Genomic DNA, 26,091 nt, shown 5'->3' with positions numbered 1-26,091 from the left:
TTTGTCTTGAAACATTTCACTTAAAGTTTTCTGGAGAATGGTAAGAGATCTCAGCTGAGTAGTTTCTCTAATCTATCATCTTAGCTATAGAACCAGAAATCTATTTTTCACCTTAAGGAAATATTTGTTAGACTCTTAGCAAAAATGAAAATGAGAATGAGTGTTTAGATGGTGAGTTGGGATAGAAAAGAGGAATCTACAAAAACCAAAGGTATCATCTTTATTTTTCCAAATGGAACTTCTCTTTTTTCATTATCATAAAAGTGAGAAAAGAATCAATTATGGGGAGGAACTCAGAGTTCAGCCCTTGATTGCAAGGACAAGGACCTCCTGATGCATTCCAGGCAAGGACAGCTATTTATAAAGATGTGAAATTGGTGAAATCCTTCTGACATTCCTGCCTTTTTCCCTTCTCTATATCTCTCCTACCCTAACTTAAGATATGAGATTTTGAGTTGGAAAGGACCCTAGAAGTCATGTAGTCCATCATTTTAATTTTATGGAAAAGACTGAGGCTGAGGGAGTTTATGTTAACTTACTAAAGGTTACAGATATAGTGGCAAAGCTGAGATCCCAAGGCAGGACCTCAGACTCTATCCCCAGCATTGCTTTCACTGTACCCCTCCAGTTTCCTCTTCATTTTATTTTTTCTATTCTCTCTTCCATTCATCCTTCCTGGCTAGAATAACTCCTTCATCTTCTACATGAGAAAATTGGGGTTCAAATAATTTATGTAATTTCCTTAAGATCAAGCATAGGTATTAAGAGAAAGAACCTGAAATGGAACCAAGGCTTTTTTGACCCAAGCCTCAGTCTCAGTCAGAGAGATAAAACAATTACAGAAATAATAAAATTATACAAAGTAGTCAAGTTAACAGACTTCTATTAAGTGGCTATAATATGCTAGAAGGGCAACTAGGTGGCACAGTGGATAGAGTACTGAATCTGGAGTCAAAAAAAGTCATCCTCAGGAATTAAAATCTACTTTTAGACACTTACTAGCTTTGTGATCCTGGGTAGGGGACCTTTACCTGTTTGTCCTAGTTTCCTAAACAAAACATTTAAAGAAATAAAATAACATGAAGAAGGAAATGATGAATCAGTTTCAGTATCTTTGTCAAGAAAATCCTAAATGGGGTCAGGAATAATTGGATCTGATTGAAAAACAACTGAATAGCAAAAAACTACATGCTGGGCACTATGTTAAATTCTGAAAATATATAAAAAGACAAAAAGGAACTTCATAGAGAAAGTACTATGAAAATAAAAAGAACTACAAATAAGATTATATATAGTATATATATATATGTATATATATATATCTGTGTGTGTGTATATATATACACACACATATATATGTGTGTATATGTATGTATGTATATGCATACATACACACAAAAAAAATTGAGACAATCTTAGAAGGCAGTCACTAATTTTAAGGGATATTGGAAAAGGCTTTTTTTTCAGAAGGTGGAATTTTAGCTGGGACCTGATGAAAGCCAAATGAGCCAGGATATGAAGATGAGAAGAGAGAGAATTTGAGGCATGGGTAGCAATCAGTGAAAATGTAGAATTGGGAGCAATATTAAGGAACCTTATGTCACTGGATTGCAGAATACATAAAGGGAAAAAAGTTATAAGAAGATTAGAAAAATAGGAACATTCCAAATCATGAAAACCTTAAAAATCAAACTGAAAGTTTTGCATTTCATCCTGGAAGTAATAGAGAGAATCTAGAGTTTATTGGATGGTCATTGACATGGCTAGACCTAGGCTTTTGAAAATTATTTTCACAGCTGAGTGGAGGATGGATTGGAGTAAAGAAAGACTTGAGATAGGGAGACCCATCAGTAGACTACTGCAATTGGCCAGGCAAGAGGTAAGAGGTCCTGCATTAGGCTGATGGCAGGGTCAGTGGTGAGAAGGCAGTATTTGCAAAGGTTATGAAGGTAGAATTGAGAGGATTTGGCAACTGATGGAATTGGAAGTGGGAGTGGGAAGAAGTGAGGAATTCAAGATGATACCCTGGCTATGAGCATAGATGACTGGGAGGATTGCAATATTCTTTACAATAATAGGAAAGTGTGGGCTGAGAGACAGAACTAGAGTTTGTGAGTTCCAGTTTTGAAAATGTTCAGTTTAAGATGCATATAGGAATCTAGTTAATAGTGTCCAAGAGGTAGCTATGGAGGTTAGAAGAGAAGTTAGGGCTAAGTGAGTAGATCATGTAGAGATGATAATTGAATTGATAAGTGGCTAATATCAGTAAGTAACATAGTAAGAGGTCTATAGGTAACTTAGGTAAGAGAAAAGATCCCAGAATAGAGATTATTAGATAGAGGGCTCTTTAGAGCCTTATGAAAATCTAGTGTTAGTCCTACTTTGTCCTAATGATGCCTCCTGTCCCAGTGCCCTTCCCCCTAAATCTAGTCCCCAACAAGTCTGGACCAAATGTTTTAAATTTTTAAGATAAAATCTACTTGTTTATGTTTTCTCTATTTCCATAAGTACTAAATAAATTATATACACCTTAGCATTTCTGCTGGCCAGTGAAGTTTTATGGTGGATTAATAAAATATGAATTGGAAGTAACAGATAAGAAACAATCATGCTTATATGGTGGTTATTTGGACTAATAATTGGAATAGAGACAACTAGATTAACTGGCAAGTGGAGTCATGGGATCAGAAATGACTCTCTGAAAGGTTCTATACCAACAGAAGCTGTGAGGATCTCTAGAGCTACCCTCTTGCTAAAATTCAGTTGCAGCATATGATCTTTCTAGGCTAGAGGTTCTAACCCAGAGATATATGAACTTTCTTTCCATTTATCTATCATTTCTTCCTTCCTTCCTTCCTTCCTTCCTTCCTTCCTTCCTTCCTTCCTTCCTTCCTTCCTTCCTTCCTTCCTTCCTTCCTTCCTTCCTTCCTTCCTTCCTTCCTTCCTTCCTTCCTTCCTTCCTTTCTTTCTTTCTTTCTTTCTTTCTTTCTTTCTTTCTTTCTTTCTTTCTTTCTTTCTTTCTTTCTTTCTTTCTTTCTTTCTTTCTTTCTTTCTTTCTCTCTCTCCTCTCTCTCTCTCTCTCTCTCTCTTTCTTTCTTTCTTTCTTCTTCTTTCTTTCTTTCTTTCTTTCTTTCTTTCTTTCTTCCTTCCTTCCTTCCTTCCTTCCTTCCTTCCTTCCTTCCTTCCTCCCTCCCTCCCTCCCTCCCTCCCTCCCTCCCTCCCTCCCTCCCTCCCTCCCTCCCTCTCTCTCTCTCTCTCTCTCTCCTCTCTCTCTCTCTCTCTCTCTCTCTCTCTCTCTCTCTCCCTGTTTCTCATCTATCTATCTATCTATCTATCTATCTATCTATCTATCTATCTATCTAGTAACTGTTCTTCAATATGATTGTTTTCCTTTGTAATCCTATATATTTTATTTTATGCATTTAAAAAGTTTTATTTTCCTTAAAAGAGGGCCACACACTTCACAGGACTGCCCTTTGTGTCCATGATAAACAAGAAAAATAAAATACTAGTCTAGAGCCTTTTGTACTTCCTCAGAGCTAATGTTCCAGTAGTTGCTCCAAAATGTCCCAAGTAGACAAATCCCCATTTATGATAGCTTCCTTTTTTTCCCCTTTAACTACCTACTTGGTTTTAGTTTTCCCCTTCGGAAAGGGTCCCTAAAAGACAGTTTCCTTATCTGAACGTTACCCAAGTAATCTTCCCCTAGCTCTGGGTAGGATGTCTGCTTCCAGTTCAACTTTGAAGCCAACTGAAGGGACTTGGGGAATATTGGAGAAAAAAGTCTGCCAGCAAATGGTACCTTACTCATCCTTCACTTCCTGTGTTCATAGGCCAAGGCTTTTGTCACTTTAAAAGATGAATTTCATATAAATACTGAAATGGTTTCTGAATTCAAGAAAATAAGTTTGGTAATTTGTAGTTTTATTAAGATTTTTTTACTGAATTGATCAGTTAGTTGAGTACATTTCTTACCCTAGCAACATCAGTTAATTTTCAAATGGAAATTCTAAATTCATCTGATTCTTGCCTTTCTGAACACTTCCTCTTTTCTGCTCTTAGTTATACTTTCTATTCTCTTCCCTCCCCCTTTTACTTTCAGGGGAAATTTTTTGGCTAGAAGTGTTCTAATTGGGCTCTACTCTGCCCCAAAGCAGACCTGTCCCTTGGGTTGAAAATAGACAATCATTTCAGACTAATTAATGTTCTGGTGAGTTGCCAATGGAGAGTGACTCAGAAAGGCAGTTGTAGGAGAAGAAAGGTGGCTATATTGGTTGCTGCTTAAAAAAAAAGCCAGAAACATATAGTTTAAGGGTTACACACACACAAAGACACACACAGAGACACACCACTTAGACTATCTTTCCTCAATCATTCATGTGAATTCTCTACTCCTTTTCATATATGTCCCTTAAGATTGCATTTTGTGGCTCCTCTTTCCATGGTCCTTGCATTCTACCTCTCCCATCCTTTAGGGCTGCCCTTGATGTTCATCTTAACCTAATTCTTTTGAATTGATTTTGAATTGGGGAAAAATTGGGGGAAAAAACCCTTGGAGAGATCATCACTCCAGTCAGATCCTCTCAGGTGACAAATGAGGAAGGTTAAGTGACTGCCTAAGATCATAGAAATAGTAAAGAACCAAGCCAGTAGTTATTCAAACTTAAGTCTTTTCATCCCAGATCCAATTTTCACTGCATCTGAATACAGTAGTGTAAAGTTGATGCGGGGAGGGGAGGGCAAATGAGGGGTCTGCCCAGGACCAGTCTCTAGAGATGATCTTGTGCACTAATGCATTCCCTTTCTCCTTTTGGACAAAAAAGGCCCCCAAGTGCCTGAGGAAAGTCATTTGGGGTTCAATGTTAGGAAGGACAGAATGTTAATTCACTGTTAGAAAAAAGTCTCAAATTTCTCTTACCCTTTATGAAGCAGCTTTAAGAACATCAGCACTCTTGTCACTAGATCACCCAACACCTTCCCTATTACCCCTTTTGAGAGATGAGGAGAGGGACATAAAGAGAAGAGAAGTAACACATATCTAATTATCAGTAGATCCAATACTAGAATACAAATTTTCTGGAGTCAAAGAAGCTAAGTGTCAGAGTAGATAGAGCATTGACCTTGGAGTCAAGAAGACCTGAGTGCAACTTCTGCCTCAAATTCTCACTAACTGAATAAAGCTGTACAAGTCACTCTCTCTCAACTTCAAGTTATCTCATGTGTAAAATAATGGTTGGACTTAATAACTTTGAAAAATCTCGAAGGAATCCAAATCTGGCCTCAGACCCTTACTATATGTGTGATGCTGAGCAAGTCCCTTAACCCTCAGTTAAGTACCTCAGTTTTCTCATCTGTAAAATGAGCTGAAGAAGGAAATGGCAAATTATTCCAGTATCTTTATCAAAACAAAACAAAACACCCAAATGGGGTCATAAAGAGTCAGGTATGACTGAAAACAAGTGACAGGACCCTTTCAGTTCTAAGTCTATAACCCTTTGAGTCATATCCAGATATTTTTTCCACTGTACCTTGATACCTCCTGAGTCACAAAGGACAATTTGGTTTTCACAGCCTCCTGAGCAAGAGGAATTCTGTCCTGTCAGCTTTCCTCGAGCATCTCCCCATTCCTAACTGTTCGTCCTCCCCTCAGCCATCTACTCAACCCAGGATCCCAGATTTTCCCAAATCCTCCCAATCATCAGTGTGGGATACCTAAATGGCAGGCAAATCCAAGACTCAGTGATGGGATATGTATAATTAAGTCTGGGAGCCAGGGGGTGGAAAAGCAATCTGATTTCAGCATCTAGGCCACCAGAGCTTGGGAACAAAAGGTTGCCAGTTTCCCTGTAGACCAAAAAGAAATTGACTCTTTTCAGACTTAATTAATATAATTTTTCATCTTGGAGCAAGAATTAGGATGAGGTAGAAAAGGACTACTGGCAGGATATTAATAACCTTAGCCTCCTTCACACTGTTAATTCAATGCAACAGAAATATATTTGATTATTTTCTTAATTTACAAAGTGCCTAGGCTTTGGAGCTAAAAAGATAAAACACAATTCTTGCCTTTAAAGACCTTACCAGCTAGTAAAATGATAATAACAGTTCCTATTTAACTGATGCTTTGTTTTTATAAAACACATTTACATATATTTTATCTTTTCTTCTTCAAAATGACCTTTTGAGATAGAGAAAAACCTTTTGTGAATCAATCTGAAGACACTAACATAAATATGAGTTAGCATTACTCTTTTTCTTAGTGCAAATATATATTACCATCAAAGTGTTATCATTTTATTTTACCTTTGAAAAAGCTAACACCTAATGAGTAGCCCTAGGACACAGTGTCCCCACCAATACTAATTCTCAAATCTTTGAATTTTAATTCCATTATTTTTCCTACTATGCAACACTATTTTTAACCCCTTGGGCTTAAGGACCCTGCCTGAATTAAAGGTACTGAACAAATTCCATAATTCCAGATTGGGCTCTAATTCCAACCCTTGTCCTTTGGTTCCCATTGCTTTATTTCTGCAAAGTTAGGAGAATATGCAATCTGTCAGGTTGACCACCCAACCAAATCCAAGCCTACCTTTGGAGACCTGAAAGCTACATGCTCCAGTAGGTTTAAGAAAAAAGTCAGCTAAGCCTTCTTAGGTGTCACTAGGGACTCTTCCTAATCCTGTATTTCTTGATTATAAGGAAAACAAACCAGAAAAAAACCATCCCTGGATTAACCATTAAAACAGCCCTCAACAAAAAATTTAGAGCTTTTGCTTTAAATCAAGTATCTCCAATTTCCTAGTGAACAGATACTTAAATGAGTAGTTCTTTTGGATAGATCACCAAACTTGGTTCTAGCTTCTTAAATATTCCTGGAATAATAGAAGTTACCATCATCTAGTGGATAGCACACTTGCTACAGAGTTAAAGGACCTAGGCCTGTCATATGATTTTAGGCAAATCACTTAATGTTACTTACTACATCTCAGTTTCTTCTTCTGTAAAATTAAGGGATTGGACTGAATAACCTCTGATAAATCTTTTCCAGCTCTAGCTCTCTGAGCCTCTTGTCAGTAGTAGCATCATTATTTTGATTGACAATAATCCTAATAATATATCACTTACTACAAGGATAAAAATAATATGATCAAATGAGATAATGTATGTAAAGTGGTTTACAAATCTTAAAGGGCAATATTAATGTCTGCTATTCTTAGTATTTCAACAACCTGTTATTTCATCAGTGTGGATACTCCTTCCATCAATATGGAATGCAAATCCATCAAACTTCCATCTGGAAAAACAACAACTCATATCATTTTACAGCCAACTTTTGGGTATAAACCTCCCTGAAATTGTCCAGGCTTTTCATGAAATAACAGACATATGGAACTGAAGCCTTCCTTGAACTTGAAACCTTTCCAACTTTTTGGGACCTTCCAAGGCTTACTGGTATGACTTTTGAAAACTCAGTGACTTCTTCATGACATGGTGAAGCATAAAAGTAAGAGTAGTGAAAGAATATTGTTCTGGAGGGAAACTGTGATTTTATTAATCTAGGGAATTCTCAAAAACAGGGATTCTCTAGTAGCTTCAGATTTGTCCTTTCCATGGCATTACAAATCCGTCGTTGGGAGTTGTCTGAGATACATAGAGGTTAAGTGACTCAGCGAGGATCTTAAAACTAGGAAATGTCAGAGGTGGTTTTGAACCAAGCCTAGCATTCTATACATCCCGCTATTATTCTTCTAATATGGAGAAATAATATAAAGCAATATAATTTTATCTTTATCTAGATGTGGTCTGTATTTCGTTGGAGAGAAGAGCTGAGTCATTCATAGTTGATCATCACACAAATATTGGTGATACTGGGTATAATGTTTTCTTGGTTCTGTTCATTTTTACTTTGCATCAATTCATACAAGTCTTTTCAGGTTTTTCTGAAATCTGCCTGTTCATTATTTCTTATTGCATGCTCTTTATCTTTTGTTTGGTCATAAACTGGTACCTTAACTTCTTCTTTGGATATTATGTCACTTGATGCATTTATGTTCAGTATTTATATTACTTCATGTATTGTATTTACATATATTACATTATTTATTGTTATATTTGATATTGATATTACTATGATATCTTTTAGTAAGATATAATTTCCTTCCTTATCTCTTTTCATGAGATTTATTTTTTCCTTTTGCTTTGTCTGAGATTAGGATTGCTACCCTTTTTATTTGTTTTTCTTCAGTCAAAGCATAATAGATTCTGCCTCATCCCCATACCTTTACTTTGTTGTCTCTCTGCTTCTAGTGTATTTCTCATTAAACACATATTATGGAATTCTGTTTTTTAATCTATTCTGCTGTCTGCTTCCATTTGGGAAGAGAGTTCATATTTACATTCATAGTTGTGATTATTGTGTATTTCCCTCCATCCTATTTTTCCTTCTGTTTGTTCTTTCTCTTCTTTCATCTTCTTCCTCCTCATTAATTTTTGTTTCTTTCTTCCACCTCTTCCTTTTACTTAATCTTCTCCCATCCTATTGTTCTGTCAGATAAGATAGAACTCTATTTTCAACCAGGTGTGTATATTATTCTTTCTTTGAACCAATACTGATGTGAATAAGGTTCACACAATGCCCATCAGTTACTCTCCCATCTTTCCCTCCACTATAATGAATTTTATACTTCTCTTTATGTGAAATTTACCCCATTCTACTTCTCCCTTCCTTTTGTACTCAGTGTATTTCTCTTTCTCAGCCTTTAATTATTTTTACATTATTGTCTCAAATTCATCAAATACCCATACTCATGTATATATATATATATATATATATATATATATATATATATATATATATATATATATATATATATATATATATATATATATATATATATATTCCTTCTAGATATGCTATTAGTGTATAATATTTAAGAATTACAAGTATCTCCCTATGTAGGCATACTAACAGTTCAGCTCCATTGAATCCTTTATGTTTTCTTTCTTCTTTTCCTTTTTTCCATCTTCTTTTGGGTCTTGATATTGAAAACCATTTTTTTGTTCTACTCACTCTTCTCCTTCTATTACACTGAATTAACATTTTTTTCCTTGAAGTATTTTGCTTAATTTCACCATGTAGGTAATTTTTTTTTATTACGGTCCTAGCTCCTTTGATTTCTGGAATATCACATTGCATAGCTCCAGTTCTTTAATATTGTAACTGTTAAGTCCTGTATTGGGGCTCCCTAATATTTAAATATTGAATATTTGAATATTGAATATTTGAATTGTTTCTTTCCGTCCATTTGTAATATTTTTCCCTTAACCTGATAGTCCAGTAATGTAGCTATAATGTTCCTTAGAGTTTTTATTTTGGATCTCTTTTAGATGTGAATAATGTATTTTTGATGCCTATTTTGTCCCTAAGTTCCATGATATCACAGTAGTTTTTCCTTAATAATTTCTTGAAAGATGTTGTCCAGGTCCTTTTTTTGATTATGGTTTTCAAGTAGTCCAGTGATTTTTACATTGTCTATCCTGGATCTATTTTCCAAGTAAATTGTTTTTCCCATATGGTATTTGACATTTTTTCCCCATTGTTTTGAATTTGTTTGATTGCTTCTTGATGTCTCATAGAGTCAATAGTTTCCATTTACCCAATTCTAACTTTTAAATTATTTTCTTCATCTTTTTTATTTCCTTTTCCAATTTGCCAATTTTACTTTTTTTTTTTTTTCTGAGACAATTAGGGTTAAGTGAAACCCAGGGTCACACAGCTAAGAAGTATTATCTGAGGCCCGATTTGAGCTCCTGACTTCAGGGCTGGTGCTACCAATTTTACTTTTTAAGAAGTTGTTTTCTTCAGTGGATTTTTGTATCTCCTTTTCCATTTGACCAGTTCTACTTTTTAAGCAGTTGGTTTTTTTGTTGACTTTTTCCCTGTAATTCTCTTGTAGCACTCTCATTCCTTTACCCAATTTTTCTTCTACCTTTATTATATGATTTTAAGTTCCTTTTTTAGTTCTTTCATGAGTTTTTTCTGGGCTTGAGATCACTTCCCATTTTTCTTTGGGGTTTTGCTCACAGGTATTTTGATACTGTTCTCCTCTTCTGAGTTTGTGTCTTGATTTCCCTGTCACCATAATAACTTTCTATGGTCAGATTCTTTTTTGTTGATCTTTTTTATTCATCTCTTTTGACCTTTTTCTTTTCTTTTAAATTTGAGCTCTGCTCTCAGGATGGAGGGGAGCACTCTCAGGTTTCTTGTACCAGGGACTGTAAGTCCTGACTGTGGACTTGGTGTTGCACTGATGTTGCTCTGAAATCTATGTCAGGTGCTGCACTGTGAAGGTGGGTGGGAGATAGCTGGCACTTCTGGAGGCTTTAGAGGTCTGGCTGGCTGCTTACGAGGTCCTGAACCTGGGTCCTAATGCTCACTTCTGCATATGTATGCTGAGACCAGTAGGATATTTCTGCATCCCACTGGGGCTTCACTGAAGCATGTGCCAGTCAGGTCTCTGGAGATTGCCTGATTGGCCAAGGTTATGATGAAGCACATAGAGGGAACCTACACTGGTGACTGCCTGGGTTAGCATGTACCTGTTTGTCCAGAGCTATGCTGAAGTATGTGGGGGTTTGGCCACTGGGGGGTTGCCTATTTGCCCATACTGTTCTTGGACCTGGAGTCTGCTCCCTCCTTTGGAAATGCTGAGTCACAGGGGGAGTCCTAATGATGACATTCGCCTATTCCACTGCACTGGGGCTCAGGATGTCCTGCTGGTTTGCTGAGGTAGAAATTACTCATGGTTTGCTGGGGTGCTTCCTGGCCTAGACAGAATTCCCATTTTACCTGAGACAGATTTCTTACCAATATTCCAAGTTTTGGAGACTAAAAGATTGTTTCACCCCATCCTTTTGCTGGTTCTGTTGCTCTGAGATTTGTTTGAGGGTGTTATTTTGTGATTGATTGGATGTGAATATGAGAGAGTTACAGCAATTTGCTGCTTAATCCTCCATCTTGGCTCCTGATATCTCTTCCCAACTTTTTTTTTTTTCATTAATATTAGTGCCATTTTTCTGATCATCCAGTTCATTCTTCTCTATCACCCCCCTTTCCCCAAATAGTTGCCAAATCTTGCCATTTAAAAAATGTTATACAATACAAAAATGTTTATTTTACTTTCAATTATATCTATATCTTTGGTCATGAATTCTCACCTGACCCTCTCCACAGATCGGAAAGGGACTTTCTTCCTTGCTCTCCTAATCTGTTTATGATACTACTCTTTATTTGTAATAGATTTTCAAGTAAAGTATTTTGGACTTGACATAAGAATCAGGCATTTACACAATACCAAATAGGACTCATCCTCAGAAAAACAATTATTTTCATCATCTCTAACTTCCCTTTCTTTGTCCCTTCTTCCCCCAGTAGAATCATAACGTCACAAAAATATCAAAACTTAAAGGAACTTTCTACAGTATCTAGTACAAGCATGTTATTTCAAAGATAAAATCACTAAGATACTGAGGATACAGTAATTTGCCCGAAGTAACAGTAATATTGTTGTGTCTTCTTTGCTCTTATATGGAGTGCCCAATTGTTGCCCACCCCACCCCCTTCTCCAAGAATCTTACTGTGTTGTCTCAACTAGTCCCAATCTCCTTAAGCAATAACATATCCTCTGAAAACTGTAGAAAGATTTCAGAACTAAGAAAACAATTTTGAACAAATCTCTGCTGAAATATTAATGGGTTATTGCTCTAAGGGTATTTTAATTTTACAAAGGACTACTGGAAACAATACAAAAGAATTGAATCCTGCATGACAGAATTTCAGGCATGAGAAAGGCTCATAGGAAAGATTTTGAAGCAGGATAGGGCTCTTTAGTAGATTCATATGGGCATTATTCAGACAATGCATAGAACAGCATACTTGTTATCGGATTTATTTTAGAGTTATATGATAATTCATAGAAGTCAGTGATGGGAAAGAGAGGTACATATATATATATATGCACTTCTTTATATAGCAATTCTTTGACTATAAATAAAAATGAATGGATTACTTGCCCTTTTTATAACTGTAATTTAATTATTTGTATGTATCATGTCTTCATACTAAGCCACAGAAAGAATATTGGACTTGAAGTGAGAAGGGGCTTCTTTATATAGCTTGAAATCACAAAAACAGATCTTCCTGAGTTCAAATCTGGCCTTAGACACTTACTAGCTGTGTGACTCTGGGCAAGTCACTTAAGCCCTTTTGTCTCAGTTCTTCATCTGTAAAAAGAACTGAAGAAAGAAATACCAAACCAATGCAATATCTTTGCCAAGAAAATCCCAAATGGGATCCCAGAGAGTTGGAATCTCTTGACCCCATTTTGGGGTTTTTTTTGGCAGAGATATTGGAGTGGTTTGCCATTTCATTCTCCAGTTCATTTTACAGATGAGGAACTGAGTCAAATAGGGTTAAATGGTTAAGTGACTTGCCCTGAGTCACATAGCTAGTAAGTTTCTGAGGTAAGATTTGAATTCATGAAAATGAGTTTACCTGATTCCAAGCTAGCATCTCCATCATACTGGCTATATTCCCCCCCCCATACCTTCTGATTTACGTAAGAGAATATTCTTTATTCCTTTTTACCACTTCCTGACTACCTCTACTACCATTACTCAGCAATCTCTCCTCCTCTGAGATTCAAGCTATTCACATCTATCACCCAGTTCAGATAATGGTATCTATTGACTCTTTGGGATATCCTCTTCCTTCTTCAAGGAAAATAGAGCCTGAAACATAATTTGTCTCTACATCACCACTCCTATCCTCATACTAGGGATTTTAACTTACAATTTGATGTTCTATAAAAAACTTAACTTCACAGTTCCTCAACCTATTTCCTATGACCAATTCCTTCATTCCATCTCAGTTACATAGTAAGAAAAGTTACTACTCTTTATCTTTCCATCAGCCAGCAGTGATTTATTTACATATATATATAAGCTTTGAAATCATCTTATATAATTATTTTTTGTTATTCCATTTTAACGTGTTCCTTATAACCAGTGGGGTACCTAGAGCATCTCAGCAAATTCTAATGTGTAAGGCCTAAAGCAAAGTGAAGGCTTTTGTGCAAAAGAAAGCTAAAGAGTATTTGGGATGTGTTGCTTTGTTTTCTTATTTTTAACTAGCTTCTAACAAAGCTTTTCCCATATGAACCAGTTGTTAAAAACAAGTAAAAAGCTCTGGTCCCCTGGAAAAGTGAACAAGTGCCATCTGTTGGAGAAAAGTGTAATAGAATTGTAGATGCTCAATGGGGACAGCAATAAAATGATCACTTTCTAGGAGTTGTAAAATAATAGATGGGGCCAAAATAAACCGTAACTAAGCTATGGTGGCTAGCATGAGAGAACAGCAACCTCTGGTCCCTGATGAGGGTAATGGTAGATGAAAGTAGAAATAAGCACTGTAAAGAAAAACCTCAGTATAAAAGAGGAATCTGTAACTACTCCTAGATAGAACCTCCCCCTAACTCTTGGTAGGTAGAGCAGCAACACTTAGGAGACATATAGGCACAGGTCTCTGAGGGAAGGGATGAACATTGTGAGTTACTGTCACTTTCCCTGGGGTTAGATAGCAGTCATATCTGTTTCTATTAACTTATAAGTAAAATACCCTAGTGAGCCTTTGCACATATAAGGGAAATGCCAGTGGCTGTCTCTAGAAATAGTCCTTAGGGAGGTGTCAGATATTGAAGTTTCTATTGCATCTAGGTGAAAGGAATAAGCTAGAAATGGGAGAAATCTCCCAAAGTGTACCCAAATCTTGGATATCAGTAGAGAACTTCTGACATAAAACTTACACATAATAAGCATAGTGTAGAGAAAAAACAACATTGAATTTAGAATGAGAATACATAGGTTCAAATCCCAGTTTTGCTGCTTGGTAGTCATTAATGTCCCTTCTCTGGACCTCAGTTTCTCACCTATTTTGGATTGTGTATCTTTAATATTTTATCTCTGAATCCTGTGTTCCTAATGGTGTCAAATGAGAGGGAATAAATTCTAAAAACTTTAGAAATTCATAGAAGAGAGAAAGCACTGTGGTCTGGAGATGTGGGAAAAGTTTCTCCAAGGAGTTAGAATTTGAGCTGGACATTAATGATGGGTAACATGTGAACTAATAAAGAAAATGACAAAGATGATGAAGCAGGAATGAATATAAAGTCCTCGGGAGACAGTCTAGCAATGGTGGAGAAAAAATAAAAAAGATTATCATTATCTTGACAAAAGAATTTTTGACTATAAGAAGGAGATGAAGCTAACTAGATAGGTGAAACTTAGTCAAATGATGGTTGGCCTTGAATGGGAGATAAAAAATGTATGCTTAATATTCATAATATAATAGGAGAACCATCATTGTTCTAAATGATAAGCACTAGCTGGAAAATCAGAGGCAGAAAGTGAGGGCTTCATCTCTGCCTTTTCTTTCTATTTAAATGATTTTCAGAGATTCCCTTGATATCGTTCCCAATCTTTGTTCTATAGTATAGTGATATTTCTTAACTTGCTACGCATCTCTAGCTCATGATGATTTAGAAACAATGATAATATGAATGAACATTTATGGATATGATTAAATTGGACATCAATATTCCCCTCATCCTTGCATTTCTTCACATGAAGAGGCAGCATTGTATAATAGAAAGACAATAGGCTTGGGAGTAAAAGCCTGGCCTTGTTGGTACTACAATAGCAGTTGCATGATCCCCATTTTGATATTAGGTACCATTTTGTCACATAGGTGGTTCTAAGTTTCTTTTTTTCTTTTTCCACATAGATTTCATTTCCTCAGAAATTAAGTCAGAGTTTTGACAAGAAAGATGTCTTAGACTGATTTTTTGATGCCCCCCATTTTTCCAATGTTTGACACAAATATTTGCAGAGAATTTTCTAATCTCCAATCCAAAAATACGAAACTTTTTAGCACCAAAGAAAAGTGAATCATATATAGTCAGGCAACCATGTCCTACTTTCTGTCTTCATTCTACTTAGACATTTAAAACCCGACATATATTTTTCCCTGAAACTATTTCAGTCATTTTGGTGACAAGTCCTGAGAAGTATCAGTGTCCGTAAGTGTCTTTCCTTTGACAAACAAATATATGTCACACAGATCATCACTGGCATCTCTCTCTCCCCTAAAATTTCCCTACAAAAAGACGACTTTTAAATGCTCCTTTGTCTTACAGGCACTCCACATTAAAGAAAAGGAATGTTGCACACAAGGTAGATAAGTATTGATTCAGACCAGATAATGGATTTCTCTGACATGAGGACTGGAATGCTGTGACTCCGGCATATCAGATATAACCTCAAACTATCTATTTACTGTGTCATGTGACCCTGAATGCATGACCCCCACTTAGGTTGATAGGAAATGTCTCTTTTTTCATTCTGATGTTCTTGAGCAATATTTGACTGTTTCTGCCTTACCTATAAGGTATGATCATAATTACCTGATTTCTGAATGAAGAAATCTCTCTTTCTCTCTCTCTCTCTCTCTCTCTCTCTCTCTCTCTCTCTCTCCTCTCTCTCTCTCTCTCTCTCTCTCTCTCTCTCTCTCCCTGTCTCTCTCTCTCTCTCTTTCTCTCTCTCTCTCTCTCTCTCTCTCTCTCTCTCTCTCTCTCTCTCTCTCTCTCTCTCTCTCTCTCTCTCTCTCTTTACCAAACCTAAAACCCAGAGCAAAAGGCAAAGGCTTGATTTACTATCTCTAAAGGTATTGCTGAAATGAAAAGATACTATACTATTGCTATTAATTTTGAATAATCTCTATTTTTCTCCCTGGAATGTGAGACTTCATGAATGTTCCTATAGTTGATATGAAGATTAAGATCCTTGATTATAAGCCCACTTTTGCATTAATAATTGTATATGTGGAGAAAAAAAAGCATTTTTAAAATCCCTAGAAGCAGAGAACAAAAGTTGCCTATTGCATGCTACCTTCTTGACTCTCACTAAAAAATATACCATGCCAACTCAAAGACTAGACTATGTCTGCTGCTAGAGGAATCAAAAGGAGTTCAAAAAACAGTTTCATCTGACTAATTTTTTGATGTGCTGCCTGGGTGCAGCAGCTGCAAGTCTAAATCACAAAAGAGCTAAAATATGCTGGAGGAGAATGGGCTGAGAATTAGTTGTTCACATAAAATAAGTATTAAGCAGCATTTTTGGCAACTGCAATTCAGTAAAGAACTAATAATTGGCAATAGAAATTTCAGAGAGGACCAGCAGAGGCCAGGTCACTGGGGGAAAAAAATCCAGTAGATGATGTCAGAAACTCTTTAAGGACAGTAAATTTTTCAGAGGCAGAGAACTGCTTCAGCTGAGATGTAGCTCTGTGAGCATGTCTTTAACTGGCTGTTTATGTTCGCTTCCTTCCTGTGTTTTCTGAAGCTTTGGGACAATGTACTGTCTATGTATTTAGATACTAGAAAGACTTTTTCTTGAGCCCTTTTTAGGGCTGCTCATCCACGCTTAGTATTCACCTGTTACCCAACTCTCACCTCTCAACTCCAAGGAACTGGGGCAGACACAGCAGCCATATCTTATTCAATAAAACTATCTCCATAGATGGGATGAACTAGATTTTGAGTAACTGGCAAGGCTCAAACCTGTCAGTGAATTAGGAGGATGTCTACCCCTATCATGGAAAGACCCTAGTGGAATGAGTAGATGAGAATAATTTGTTGGGGAAGTCATGAAGGCAGCTGAAACAGATGCTGTGAAGTGCTTGGAGCTTGATCAAACATCAAAGATGCCAAAGTAATTCATTGCATCCCAGGCCAGTAGTTTTGATTTTTGTCTTGCCATAGACTTCCATAACTGTGGAAGAGAGAGTGAAGCTGATGACTCTGTGCAATTATTTCTTCACTTAAATCCAATTCATGAACAAGTCAAAACATCATTCCTTAATGCCATTCATTCCTTATGTCTTAGAAAACAAAGGACAAATAACAATGGCTATTCTGTTTAATTAAATGTAATTGATTTAAGTTAATTTTTCCTCTGGTTTGGGCCCTAATAAAAATATTGGAAGATATATGTGAATAGTAGTTAATAATAAATATCGACCCAAATTGTGCTTTGAATCTGCAGCAAGCTTAGGAGATCACATATAAGGTAACAGGCTCTGAGGGACACATAACTTTTGGCAAAAGTACTTTGCAGTGCCTTGATTTGCTAACCTACTTTTTAAAAAAAGGATCTGGACTAAATTATCTCTAAGGTTGCGTCTACCTCTAATATTCTAAGCCTGCATCTATCGTGCCAAATGACCACAAAAAAGCCTCTGTTCATGTCATGCTCCTGCTCAGAAACTTACGTCATTCTCCTCTCCATCAAAACAAGTATACCTCCTTCTTGTCTATTCAAGTCCCATACAATCTAGACAATCTCAGCTCTTGATGTTAATTCAAACTTGCAACCCTAATCAGAATCCTCATATAACTTCCTCAAACTTATTTTTCTGTAGCTATTTCCTAAATATTTGTCTTATCTCCACAGATAAATTACAAATGTTTCCACAGTGGAAACCATGAGGCAAAGGACAGGAGAGAGACTTAATCATGTCTCCTTCTTCTACACCAGCCTTGTTTTCCAAGGTGTTCCTGAGTAAGAGACTGTTGGATAAGTCTGGTCTGAAGAGCCAGGACCAAGAAGGGACAATGATGCTAGAGAATCAGAAGTTATAGAATTTTCTATCTAGAAGGAAACTTAAAAAATATCTGATTCAATTTCTGTCATTTGCTTCCTTTATTCATTGTCATACCTATGTTTACCTTAATTGTTTGAGTTTCGTAATTGTAAGAGTTTGTTGCCTTAATCAGATTCCCATCCTAGAGTAAGAGAAATGTTCCCCTCCTACCTTTCACCAGCTTTACCTTTTTGCTGTGCAACACCTTCAGTTTGGGGCAAAGTGTAGAAGAGAAGCATCCAGACAGCTGGGAGATAAATAATTTGACATAAGGAAAGGAAATGAATCAGGTTCATACTATCTGGTATCCTCCCCTGAACCTTTAATTTCTAAGGTAACCTATACATAATAACCCAGGCCAAATAACTACTGATAAAATATCATTACTAATTTTATCTTAATTAATAATTTGAAATTTGCCTACTACAGGAGTAAGTTGCAGTCTTAGGTTGGCTGGAGAAATTAAAGAAATTTTATGAGAAGCAAATAAAATGCTCTAATGGGTAACTTGTTTTTCTCATGACTAATTCCTTTCCAGCTCCGCTCAAAGAAATGGTCAAACATTGCCTATTGCCTTTGAAGGATAATTGCCTGCTTCCTTAGCAATGTATTCCTTGGTAACAGAGACAAAAATGCTCATAGGCCTGATAGCTTACAAATCTTTGACTGGCTCAATGATTCATGCTGTACCAGAGAGGAAAACTTAGGTGATTCTTAGAAAAGCAAATCTCAAAAATCAGTGATGAAGCAAGAGATATATTGGGGATGGGGGTGGAGCAACACATCCATGTTCTGCCTCTCCACTAGTCTTGTTGCTCCAAGGTGTCTCTATAAACATATTCATGAGTCTGAAGTGAGGGTCCAGAGGCACAGAGATATGGTCAGAATGTAATCAAAAACTTTCCTATAAGCACCCCAAAGGCTCAAAATATGAATGAGTAAACAAATAATATTTGTGTCAGAGCCTATAGAAAATTATAATACCCACTAATGAGCAACTCTCTTTCCAAGAGCCTGTAATTACTCTTCTGAACAAGATTCTAGTGGTAAACCACCTAAATTTGTTCTCCTAATCCAACATTCCCCTATCTGCCTTCTCCCTCTTTCCCATCTCTACACTGATCTTTCATTTCCCCTACATTGTTCCTCCTGCAACTCATGGTTGTGGAAGTTTCCCCATAAATAATCAATCACCACATCTCATTGGTGTCTCATGTTTACATGTACAGTTCTCCTTAGCTCCTCAGAGATGACATTTGTTGTTATTTCCTTTCACAGCTCTTTTTCCTCCCTATCTACAGCCCATATTTCCTACAGGTCTAAAGACTCCTTTAACCAGTAGTTCTCAATCTAATACATAGGGAAGCAGAGTTAGTCAAATTATTTTTGACTACTTCCCAAAACAAATGATAATATTAATAGCTGGCTGTTACTATATAGTGATTTAAGCTTTGAAAAACACTTCACAAATGTGTCTTATTTTTATCCTTAGAACAATCCTGGGAGGTAGGAGCTGTTAATATCACCATTTTACAGATGTGAAAACTAAGGCATACAGGTCTTGATGATTCTAAGTACAGTACTCTGACTACTGTGCCATCTAGTGTGAAGAGGGCAGTTCTACCACAGTTAGGATAATTTTAGTTATAAACTTTTTAAACTTAAACTTTTGATTTTTTTTACAATAAAAATTAGTTTTTATAGAGAGAATTGATTCAAATTTATAAGAATACAAGCCGTTCTCTAACTGACAAATAGTCAAAGGAAAAAGACAATTTTCAGATGAAGAAATTAAAACCATTTCTAGTCATGAAAAAATGCTCTAAACTATTATTAATCAGAGAAATGCAAATTAAGACAACTCTGAGATACCACTACATACCTGTCAGATTGGCTAAGATGACAGGAAAAGATAATGAAGAATGCTGGAAGGGATGTGGGAAAACTGGGACACTGATACATTGTTGTTGGAGTTGTGAACTGATCCAACCATTCTGGAGAGCAATCTGGAACTATGTCCAAAGGGCCATCAAACTGTGTATATCTTTGATCCAGCAGTGTTACTACTGGGTCTTTGTGCCTAAGAGATCATTAAAAAGGGGAAAAATGTCTGTAGCAGCCCTTTTTATAATAACAAGGAAGTAGAAACTGAGTGGATACTCATCAGTTGGAGAATGGCTGAATAAGTTGTGGTATATAAATATTATTGTTCTGTAAGAAATGACCAGCAGGATGATTTCAGAGAGGCTGAGAGACTTACATGAACTGATGCTGAGTGAAATGAGTAGAACAAAGAGAACATTGTACATTGCAACAATAAGATTATATGATGATCAATTCTGACGGATGTGGCTCTTTTCAATAGTGAGGTGATTCAAGCCACTTCCAATGATCTTATGATAGAGAGAGCCATCTGCACCCAGAGAGAGGATTGTGAAAACTGAGTGTGGGTCACAACATGGTATTTTAGCTTTTTGTGTTATTTGCTTGTTTTTCATATTTTCTCTTTTTTTTTCCTTTTTGTTCTGATTTTTCTTGTGCGGCATGATACTTGTGGAAATATAAAGAGAAAAATTGCATAGGATTTAACATATAGTGAATTGATTGCCATCTAGGGGAGAGGGTGGGGGAAAATGAGGGAAAAAATTTGGAACACAAGATTTTGAAGGATTGATGTTGAAGATTATATGTGTGTTTTGAAAATAAAAAGCTTTATAAAAATTAATTCAAAATATTAGTAAATATTAATGCTTAATATTATTTCCCTGTGAGTTTTATACTTTGGTCTAGTTCTTCCACTTAATGATATAGAGAATAAATCTAACATCTCTTCCATGAGAACTCTTAAAAATATGGAGAGAGCTACTGGACATTAGGCATAATGAGGTAGTTCAGACTGTATCCACAGGCAAAATAGGCAAGCATCTATATGGTATAATTTTGAGAAAATTCCAAAATATCTATTAATTACATTATTCTAGCTCCTTTCCTTTGAGTTTTGAAAGTATTGCTATTTTTAAGAGGACTCTTTTAAGGAACAACTCTCTCTAGAAAGGATCTTAAAACTTTTTCAGTTAAGATCCTAATAATCAGCTATGATCTTAGCAGTTAGTGCCAGTACTAAGAGAACTCATGAGTGCCAGAACTGGATGGTTTCTTAAATATCATTGAGTCCTACCTTCCCATTTTATAGATGAGGCCCAGAAATAGGACATGATTTGACCAAGTCATCATTACTAGCAAAGCTACAGCACAAACTGAGCTCTTCCAATTTTAAGTCCTGTTTTCTTTCTACTACATGCCCTCTTATCATCCTAATTTTACAGATAAGAAACCCAGGTTCTGAATTGCTCAGGGTACCACAGCTAGGTTTCCGAGACAGAGCTGTGTGATGCCGTGTCCACATCTTTCCAGTAGACCTGACTGGCTCTCTTGATGGTTCGTGTTGTTAAACATGAAAAAATAAAATGCAACAACCAAATATAATAGTTGCCTCTCTAAAGAATAACACTAATTTTGCAAGGAATAGTTTATGCGTACGAGGGGACCACACAGGTCCAATGCAACAGGTGTTGGCTGCTGATTTTCATGCAGCTCATTGATGCAAATGGGATGGTTTTATTTGACTCCAAAAAGGCAATTAGTGGAGCATGTTAACTGCTTTTCTTGGAAGGAGATTATTTTTAACAGGTATGCTGAAGGGAAGCCATCTGGAAGATGCATGAGAGAGGAGGTGACTTTGTATTGTTTATTCTGATAGTGGTTGTTCTGGAGTTGTTACCCAGGCTGCCCAGCAGGTTGGTGCCAAGCACAAAATTATCTGGTATTCTGGGGCCTGTGCCTTAAAATAATCTCTGTGACTCTCTCCATCTTTCCCCTCCCCTCCACTGAGTCAGCAGTCCTTTCTAGGAGTTTTCTGCACATAATTTCCTACTCTGGTAAGATATCATGCACGTTTCCTTTATTTCTGTCTATCTTCCCTTATTCAAAGGTCACCTAAGTGACTCATGTTTAATGTGAAGAAATACAAGCCCACCCTTTCCCCCACCTACCCCAAGGCTTACCTAGTTTTTACAAGTCTTGTGAAGTCCATAAGGGGTTGAATGAGGTGATCTACAAATCTTCCTTCTAGTTATCAACATATGATTAAACTGACTCCATCCGACCTTTTCAGGCTTAATTCATATTTACTTCCCTTAACAAGGTCAAGTGACTTGATAATGGTCTCACAAAATGTAAGTGTCCAAAGTCAGGTCTTAAGTGAGTTCTTCTTGACTGTAGGCCCAGCACACACACTCTCTCTGTCTCTGTTTCTCTCACTCTGTCTCTCTCTGTCTCTGTCTCTCGGTCTCTCTCTCTCTCTCTCTCTGTCTCTCTCTCTCTGTCTCTCTCTGTCTCTCTCTGTCTCTCTCTCTCTCTCTCACTCTGTCTCTGTCTCTCTCGGTCTCTCTCTGTCTCTCTGTCTCTCTCTGTCTCTCTCTCTCTGTCTCTCTCTCTCTGTCTCTCTCTCTCTCTCTCTCTCTCTCTCTCTCTCTCTCTCTGTCTCTCTCTGTCTCTCTCTCTCTGTCTCTCTCTCTCGGTCTCTCTCTGTCTCTCTTTCTCTCTCTGTCTCTCTCTCTCTCTCGGTCTCTCTCTGTCTCTCTCTCTCTGTCTTTCTCTGTCTCTCTCTCTCGGTCTCTCTCTGTCTCTCTCTCTCTCGGTCTCTCTCTGTCTCTCTCTCTCTCTGTCTCTCTCTCTCTGTCTCTGTCTCTCTCTCGGTCTCTCTCTGTCTCTCTCTCTCTCGGTCTCTGTCTCTCTCTGTCTCTGTCTCTCTCTGTCTCTGTCTCTCTCTCGGTCTCTCTCTGTCTCTGTCTCTCTCTCTCTCTCTCTCTCTCGGTCTCTCTCTGTCTCTGTCTCTCTCTCTCTCTCTCTCTCTCTCTCTCTCTCTCTCTGTCTCTGTCTCTCTCTCTCTGTCTCTGTCTCTGTCTCTTTCTGTCTCTGTCTCTCTCTCTGTCTCTCTGTCTCTGTCTCTCTCTCTGACTCTCTGTCTCTCTCTCTTTATATATATGCTGAACTGCCCATGTCTGTATGTATACATATATAGAACTTTATCCCTACCACAGGCCTGTAAGGTAGATGTCATCATATTATTCTCATTTTACCAATGAAACAATTGAAGGTAAGAAATTCATTAATTTGCTCAGGAGCACAAAGCTAATAGAGGTATAATTTGAATTTAGATCTTCCTTAATCTCTACCTGATACTCTACTACACCACTGAGATGCCTCCATAAAACAAAGGAAAATACAAAATGTCCTTCATTCTATTTTAATTTGAGATGAGTAAGCCTCTTTTCTCGTGTCTTCAGTGATGGTGGCAGGGACAGAGAGGCATCTAAAAGAATTCATCTGATATTTATTACAAGAAATGTGAGACTTATTATGATGATGAAAACATGGCATTCTCCAAGAGGAAAAGAACTATATACAACATAGAACTTTTTCTACAAATGAAAGCAGACAAGAGGTTGCTGTGAGGTGGATTGAGAGGATTTAGAATGCAAGTTCCTTGGGAATAGTGATTATTTCATTCTTCAGTTTTATATCTCCCATGCCCAGAACAATGCCTGGCACATAGTATGCATTTAATAATTCTTATTGATTGATTAAAATCTGGGGCTTGTGCCTTAAAAGAGAAAAATAGTTTCAAGGAATACTTGACTAATCTTATAGTATTCAAAGTAAGTATAAGCAAAACAAAGCAAACAAAAAAACCAAACAAAAAAAAAAAACCCAAAATATTCTGAAGTTGATTGAAACTCATATACTAATATCAGATGCTGAAGTTGAAGAAAAAGAGAAATTCTACAAAGAATTTGGAAAGATTCTATAAATCAAGTCATATGAAAATATAATATAATGAGCAAAAATGGACACAGGAGAAGAGAATGAAAAATATAGTTGGCAAATAGAGGTGAAAGAATTAAAGGTTAGAAATAAGCATTATATCTATAAATCAAGACTGTTTTATTAAAGAAGAATATTTAGCATTATTATTATTATCAGCATGTGAAAAATGAAACTACCTCCTTTCCTAATTCTCTCAATTCTCCTCAAAATACCATAAACACTAGACAATATCACAAAAAAAAGAAAAAAATTGAACTGTATCTTACCAGAGAGCAAGTGACTAGTTAATAAAATGGGAGTTAGGAATGGGAGTTTAGAATTAGAGGTAGTATATTCCAATGAGTTAGTATAAAGATGATAATCAAAGTAAAATTAAAAGATACAAATGAGAAAAAAATCTAGTGTTTACAGTTTATAGTTACATCTCTAACTTGACTTGTTCAAAGAAGTTGTCGATACAAGGAATCTTTCTTAGATGCAACAATAGAGATCGTTTTATTAAAGGATTCTCTGATTATCAATAGCAAGAGAGGCAGGAAGATATATGCTTGCCAAAGACATTCATCACCTTCATGGAGAACATTCTGGGCAAAGCTCAAATAGAAAATAGATTTTATATGTAATGGTCAGATACTATAGATCAGCTGCTTCATAGATGATACTACAGGAATTCCTTAATCAGATCCATGACTAGTGAAAAAAAGACCATCTAACTATTTACATGATTAACCAAATGGATGAAAAATACTTAATGTCCAGAATATGATATACACTTTAGCCGAATCAGAGTTAGTAGGCTAAATGAGAAAAGGTTTATAGTTTTTCTAGATTTTTGGCAAAGCATTTGATAAAATGTCCCATGCTATTCTTGAAGTTTAAGAGATATGAGGAAGAGTGCTGTAGAGTTAAGCATATTCTGAAATGGCCAAAGGGTCATCATTAAAGACACATCCACATAGAAGGGGGTCTCCAGAGACTCCAGTGCTGCCTACTCTCAGCTGACTTACTAAAAGCATAAATGGCATGCTTATCAAACATGTAGATGATACAAAGTTAGGAGAAAATCTAACATTAGGACTAAAAAGGATGATGGTTAACTTTTTTCTGTAGATCAAATGTAATCAGATGAAATTTTATAGGGTCTTAAAATTCTGTTAAAAAAAAAAAAACCATCTTCACAAGTACAAGATGGAGGAGGTGTTTTTAGATCACTTTTCAAATGAACAAAAAAAACCCTAGAGATTTTATGGGATTACAAATTCACTATGTATCTATATATGGTAGGCAAGAAAATAAGAAATACTTTCTAAGAAAGATGCGTGATCATCCTACTATCCTCTGCTTTCACCAGATCCCATCTGAGATATTATATTTACTTCTGGTTGCCACAAGGACTTTGATAAATTGAATAGCATGGAATAAGGTCATTAGCATGGTGAAGGATCTCATATGTGTACCATATGAAGTGACCAAAGGAACTTAGGATATTTAGGTTGGAGGAAAGAATTAGATGAGACATGATAGCTGTGCTCAAGTATTTGAAGGACAGTCACTCAGAAGACTTGTTCTATCTGACTCCCAGAGTGGAGAACCAAGATCACTAGGTAAAAGGACAAATTTGGGCTTCCCATGTGGAAAAACTTTCTAGAATTGAAGCTGTCTCAAAGTGGAAGGGGCTGGTTGGGGAGACAGTGAGTTCTCCCTCACTGGAAACCTTCGAGCAGAGAATGGATGACTTTGTTCATTGTGGGATGTCTTTTTCAGGTACCGGGGAGACTATGTGGCCTCTGGGATGCATTCCTCCTGTAACATTTTGCGATTTTGCTCTGGCCATGGAGGGATTACCCACAACGCTGAGATCACAGGTCTATCAAAGTAACAAATGAAAGAGTGAACCAAATGATTCCTCAGTCTCTTGGAGGGACCCGAGGCACAATAAAAGAGCTCATTCAGCTGCTAAGTCCACGTTAAATATTTATGCCCATGAAACTGTAGCAATTTCTCCTGCTGAGAGAGAAGCTATGAGGAATGATCTGTGGAACACATTCAAGAAAAAAGGAAGCAGCTGCACTTCCTGAAGGAGTTAAAGGGGGTAGATTGATTCTCCCTGAGAGGGAGTGGGGGCCGAGAAGGCACCTTCTACGGGCTTTGGAGGTGCCAAATTCTTGGCTCCTAAGTTGAGGAAGAAAGAACAAAGAGTTCTGCTTTTCTGCTCTAGTGATCTTCCTACTCCATTGACTAATCAGTCACAAAAGGAGACTATACAAACCCCTATATGAATCTCTCATTGGGAAGATGAAGTCTGAGGGCAGGCTTGCTTAGAAATGGGGGTGAAGGTGTTATAAAAATGCCTGTGCCCCAGAAATTAATAGTCCTATTAAGAGTGTTGAGACAAAGCTTCACTGTGGTATTCTTTTCAGTGAATGGCTAATAATAATAATAAT

At 36.8% G+C, this 26,091-nt stretch overlaps 1 long non-coding RNA gene across 1 annotated transcript; it reads left to right on the top strand.

The window, feature by feature from the left end:
• On the top strand, nt 1-25,607 carry LOC141559552 (uncharacterized). Its single transcript, XR_012487479.1, has 2 exons — nt 1-40; nt 25,412-25,607. It is a non-coding gene; the product is annotated as an uncharacterized LOC141559552 (long non-coding RNA).
• The last annotated feature ends 484 nt before the right edge of the window (nt 25,608-26,091 follow it).

Source organism: Sminthopsis crassicaudata, chromosome 3 (genome assembly GCF_048593235.1).
Source record: "Sminthopsis crassicaudata isolate SCR6 chromosome 3, ASM4859323v1, whole genome shotgun sequence".
Classification (NCBI taxonomy): Eukaryota; Metazoa; Chordata; class Mammalia; order Dasyuromorphia; family Dasyuridae; genus Sminthopsis; species Sminthopsis crassicaudata.
The sequence above is the reverse complement of the archived record's forward strand: the minus strand, read 5'-3'. Positions and strand labels throughout refer to the sequence as shown.